Source organism: Myotis davidii, unplaced genomic scaffold (assembly GCF_000327345.1).
Source record: "Myotis davidii unplaced genomic scaffold, ASM32734v1 scaffold168, whole genome shotgun sequence".
Lineage (NCBI taxonomy): Eukaryota > Metazoa > Chordata > Mammalia > Chiroptera > Vespertilionidae > Myotis > Myotis davidii.
Window position 1 is genome coordinate 12,698,513 of NW_006383016.1, and position 5,938 is coordinate 12,704,450.

Below are 5,938 nucleotides of genomic sequence, written 5' to 3' on the forward strand. Positions count from 1 at the left end.
CCTGAACGGTATGTGGAATGAAGTGGGCGGGCATCGGGAGGCCACTATGGCACGGGGCAAGCACTATGGGCAGTCTATCTGAAGTGTACCTGGCGTATAAGACGACCCCCCACTTGGAGGCATATTTTTCAGGGCCAAAAAATCGTCTTATACGCCGGCAAATACGGTATATGAAGGTTATATAATCTCATAAGGACTAAGTTTTGCTGCAGTACAGACAGCTCAGAAGTTTCATAACTTGAAAAAAACAATCATTTCTGCCTTGTGGGAATTTTGCTATAGTGTTGGGTAACTCTACAAAGCCATAAAATGTCTCAGCATTGCACCTCCTTATAAAGACCTACTTCATAATCTCCATGTCAGTGGAAGAAGATAGTTGAAGAGCCTGTCTGCTAATTTTAAAGCATCCACATTAAATTATTCCCTCTAGAAGTGCTTTATATCATTTCCACCGACATTTCATTGGAAATCATACAATCATGACTTGAAGTTGGACCTAACTTCAAGCAGAGTGGAGGCGAATGTAATCCTACTGTGTGCTAAAAAAAGAGGAGTGCTGGCTGCTGACCTTACACCTGCTTTATTCAGTCTTCTTATTGTGTGTATGTGTGCATACGTTTGTCTACATCTATGTCTGTATCTCTGTCCATAGATATATGATGAAGGACTATTCCACATGGCCTTAATTCAGTAGAGACACCAGGCCTCTCCATTGTTAAAATGTTATAACTTTTATTGATTATTTCTTTATTTCTATTAAATAAAATATAACTTCTTCCTCATATTATACTTCTTTCTTTTCCCTTTCCTTTCTCTTTTTTCTGTCCCTTCCCTCTTCCTTTCTAGCCTTTTTTTTTTAGTTCCTGAACAGCCATTAGGTGGAGCCAAGCAGTTGAGCATCTATGCCAGCAGGTGATGGGGGGAGGGGGAGTAGTGTCTGAAGTGGTCCAGAGTGAGTTGTCAGAGCCAAGCTTGGGTGAGAAGGGCATCCCTCATGGGAAGAAGTTGGCCTGGAACAAGTGTCAGAGGCACAGAGTATGCTTAGCAATGGGAGATGAGAATTGTATGAGAGGGTAGAAGCGGAAACCCAACACAGGACATCAGAGCACAGGCAGAGTGAAGAGGGAATCTCAGCATTGAGGCAGCCAGTCCAGTGCGGAGTGCTGGGGCCAGGCAGGGATTGAGAAGGGTTTCTGTAATTGGAGTGTTGCCTGATGCAGGGTGTCAGAACATGGCAGGGTCATGAAGGTATCCTGTGTGTACAGCAATGGAGATGGCAGAGAGAGATTGGTGGTGGGGAGGGAGGACCAAATAAATACATGTATTAAAAATAATAGAAGTCAGGTTTCATATTTCTGGAGGATCCAGTCAGCAATATGTTAAGCAAGAAAACTAGAATAAACCCTGTTATATTACATTGGAATTTAAAGTTACCAATGTTAATTCATTGTGTTCAATTCACTAAGACAGACATAGAAATAAATATAAATGTGAGTGTATGTATTTATATATATCTATATATCTAAAAAGCCAGCAACCATAACGCTGTAACGACCAGAATGACTGGTTGCTATAATGCCCACTGCAGCCAGCAAACCAGTCCAATGGGGGCCGGGGGCCAGTTGGCCAATCTCCTGCAGCTCCTCCTCCTGGCCTGCCCCACCCCGAATGAGCCCCCACCACCTTGATTGGCCCGCAACTTCTCTCCCCAGACAGCCCTGCCCCTGATCATCCCTCTTACCCCAGTAGGGGGCAGAGCCAGCCAATTGCCTGCAGCCCCTCCCCTCAGCCAGCTCTACCCCCAATTGCCTCCTCACACACCAATCAGGGGTGGGGCTGGCCAGCCCACCAGACAGAGCCCCTCCCCATGGCCAGCCCTGCCACCAATTGGCCTGCCCACCCCATTAGGGGGCAGGGCCCACTGGCCAATTACCCACAGCCCCTCCGCTCCAGCTGGCCTGGCCCTGATTGGGCCCCGATTGGGGTCAGCTGGCCAGCCAACCTCCTGCTGTCTCCCCCTCCCAACAGGCCCAGCCCTAATCCTCCCCTATAGGGGGTCAGGCTGGCTGGACCCCCCCCCCCGTGCATGAATTCATGCACTGGGCCTCTAGTATAATATATAATATACACGTATATTAGCTATAGCTACTGAAAGGATCTGAGAAGTGCTTTATTTCAATTCCAAGACTCCAGTAGCCATAAGTGCATTCAGTGCTCAAATCTTGGTTCTGACGCTATTCTCCAAAAGAAAGGAACCAGGGCCCCTTAGAGAAATGGCTGATTCTAAGGCTAGAATAGGAAAAGCACAAGAAGTGCCTGGAGAATCTCATGCCACAAAAGAAGAGGAAAATGTGTCAACAGGTCGCAGAAGGGAGCTTGCAGGTCTCCACTGACCACATATGGGAACAATTTGAATGTTAAAATAATGATGATTAATGGATTACAACCCATTAGATAAAACAGGAAACCATGGATCCACACTTGATATAAGTAAATACATGCTTACTTGAATACCTGATGAAGAGCATTATATTTGCAGTCTGAATTATCTCCCTGGTGGAGAAGTCTGACATACACCACCTTAATCCAGAGATCAACGTTTGCATCATTGGTAATGGACCAGCTAAAAATCCTGCGCTCCTGGTGTGGTACAGCGAGAATGTGATGTCACTTCTGTGATATCCCTGTCAAAAATGCATATTGCAGAATCTAAACATGAGGAAACATTTGACAAATCCCAGATTGACAGTCATTGTACAAAATAACTGGCCTTGAATCTTTAATTCTCCAAATTATGGAAATCAAGGAAAGATGGCAGAATTATTTCAGATTGAAGGAGACTAACAAGACATGACATCTAAATGCCATAATTGATTCTGAACTAGATCCTTTTGCTATAAAAGGGACATTTGAGAACAGTGGCAAATCTCACTGGGTTTGAGGATTAGACGGTAATAATGTTTCAGTGTTAATTTCCTGATCTTGAATATTGAATGTGCTAATGTGTAGGAAAATGTCCTTATTACAGGAAATACCCACTGAAGTATTGAAGTAATGGGGCATCATTTCAATAACTTCTTCCAAATGGTCTAAGGAAAAATTATTGATAGTATACTTTTAATTTTCCTATAATTTTGAGGTTGGTTCAATATTAAACCACCAAGATAATAGAATAAAAGCGAATTGAATAATATAATTGCTTACCTTACAATTTTGAGTAACATTATGTAACCTATTATCAGTAACACACAGGAGTTGTCATAAAATGCTGCTTATGTTGAAATGTTGTCTTTTGGAAACAAAATCACCACTGGTGACTGGAGATAATATATGGGAGAAAGTAAAAGTATTTCTTCTCAAATTAAAAATAAAATGTGTGTGGGGTGGTGTGCATGTGCATGTGCATGTGTGTGTATCTTCTAAAACTTTGACTTCTGGCTCAATAAAATTGTAATTCACTTTTAACATTATATGATACCTTAAGGTAAGAAAAACCCACTTCCTTCTGTTGTGTAAACTATAGTCGCAAAAGCTACTTTAAAATTATGTTGGAAGTCCTAAAGGAAGCAATCTTTTAAGACTTAAATCTGTCATATTTTTAATATAAATAGTAATAGGTTGAATTTGAATTAAAAACTTTAAATTGCTGTTAGACTTATAGCCTCCTTAACTTTTTGAACCCATGCTGCAGATTCTTAACAAACTTGGTCTAAAAAAGAAAAATAATTTTCAAAATGTTTTCCACTAAGTATGATAAATAAATTCTGTTAATTCTCATTATAATTATTCATACAGAGCGAGAACTGAGATAATATTTATATTTTCAAAGTTCAGAATAACCTGACGTTATAACTTTATCAGCCAAATTTTAGTGTGCCTTTATACCTGCTTTATCCATGCAGAGAACAGATGCAAATTGAAATCAAATTACACTAATTTTTTCTCAAATAATTAGTAGCCTTGAATAATTCTATTTTATAGTATACACCACTGAGGAGAGGAATATTTCTCTTTTAACTTGTTCAGTTTTTACAGCTTAAATGATTTTAATTCTAAGTGCCAGGGAGCACTTACATGTCCTGGGGGAATTGAAAGAACCCATGATCCATTCTCTGTGTACTAACACACAAAACTCCGGCTTCTAAATAAATGCCACCATTTCTTCATTCTCTCACTATTGACTCTGAAAAAAGAGTTCTGCTGCAGCCTGTCCTACAGGCCCACCACACAGGATTTATGCAGACTCCACAGTTGGGGGATCTTTCTGCAAGGAAAAAAAGGAGGGGGAGGGGGTGGAGGATGGTGCTGAACAGACTCTCCTGAGGTTCTCTGTGGCTAATGCTCCTCCAATTCCCTGAAATCATGCCACTGCCAATGCGCTTTTCACCCAGCAGTGGTCTGCGATCAAAGGGATATGGCTGCAACCACAGGCAAAATTACAGGCACCTTAACACTGTCATTCAGAGCACACAACCAACCTCTCCTTAATGTGAGCCCCGTCCACTTTCTTATCCTTGTGGCCAGTTACCTCCTCATGTGAACTCTGCACTCTCATTGACTGCATCAATACTGCTAATTCCCAGGGTCATACCTGCCTGCGTGCCTTTGCTTTTATTTATGTTTTCTTCTGTTTCAATAAAATTCTCCCTTCCTTCTCACCCTTCCCAGAACTCTGCTTGTCCAAGCCTATTCCTTCAAACCTCACCTCAGTGCCTCCTACTTGAGGCACTTTTCAGGCCCTCAAAACTAATGACATCTCACACTTCTGAATCCCAATTATTCTAAATACCTTTTTAACATCAGTACGGGTTTATCTTCTCCCCCCACTGCAGTATGAGATCCTTGAGAGTAGCAGGAACCATTTCTAATCCCTCTCGTTATCCCGTGACTCATTGGACATAAACACTGCATGCATAGCCAATGAATGTTTTGAACACTTCTTTTTTTTTTTCAATCGGGCATCTAAATTGTAAGTTTGCACTCAATGTTGCACTCAATTGAATGTTGCACTCAATGCATGCATAGCCAATGAATGTTTTGAACACTTCTTCTTTTTTGTTTTTCAATCGGGCATCTAAATTGTAAGTACTTCAGTGCCAGAACCAGAAACATCATAGGTCTGTTCAAAAATATCCTAACAAAGCTTTTATGGACTTGATATTAGGAGAAAAAAAAAGTTACTTTTTTTTTATTTCTAAGAGAACAGTTGCACATACTAGTTGGTCTTTTTATATGAACATGGAGGTTTATTTGACAGAATTTCATTGAAGTATTTTAAACTCTCCTTGATGGAATGATAGAGAGCCTAACTAAACAGGAAAGCATAAAGCATATATTTTTATGTATAAGAATTTTTTAAAAATACACATCACTAATTTTGTCACAGATGACATTTTATAATTTCCCCAGTACAAAGGAAATATTCCCAGATGTTTGACATTAGATCTTCCCATGAATAATAAATAAATTCAATATTATATCTATCAATTTTTCTACCATAAAATTATTCCCAAAACAACATGACAATGCTACAGTGACTGATTACTCCAAGCCACGCTTTTGAAATTGCCATATCCTTATTATAATTAAAACCACATTGGGGCTTATCTGTACAAGTAGCCTGACATCGAGCCAAAACTGCTGAAGCGGCTTTAGTGTGGATTGGGGCAAGGAAATAAATAGCCTTTATGTCTGTAAACTTAACAGCTATCTTGCAGTTGTTCAACCACGTTATGCTGAGATTGTAGAAGTTTTTTCTTTATCAGTTTTTCCAAAGCCAACCAAGTTAAACCCAATGTCAAAAACAATTCAGAGTTTCAAAATCAGTTTAAGCAGCATTTGTATCCTCACAGTGAAAATGAGAACTCTAAACACATTTTTGTAGATCAATAATTTTGCTATTAAATATAAATGTATGGTTAAAATAGTATATATATAT

General features: G+C 39.9%; 1 protein-coding gene across 3 annotated transcripts in view; it reads left to right on the forward strand.

Annotated features, from left to right (window-relative positions):
• THSD7A (thrombospondin type 1 domain containing 7A) overlaps nucleotides 1-5,938 on the forward strand; it is a 186,897-nt gene that overhangs the window by 104,129 nt on the left and 76,830 nt on the right. The gene's annotated exons all lie outside the window — the stretch shown is intronic.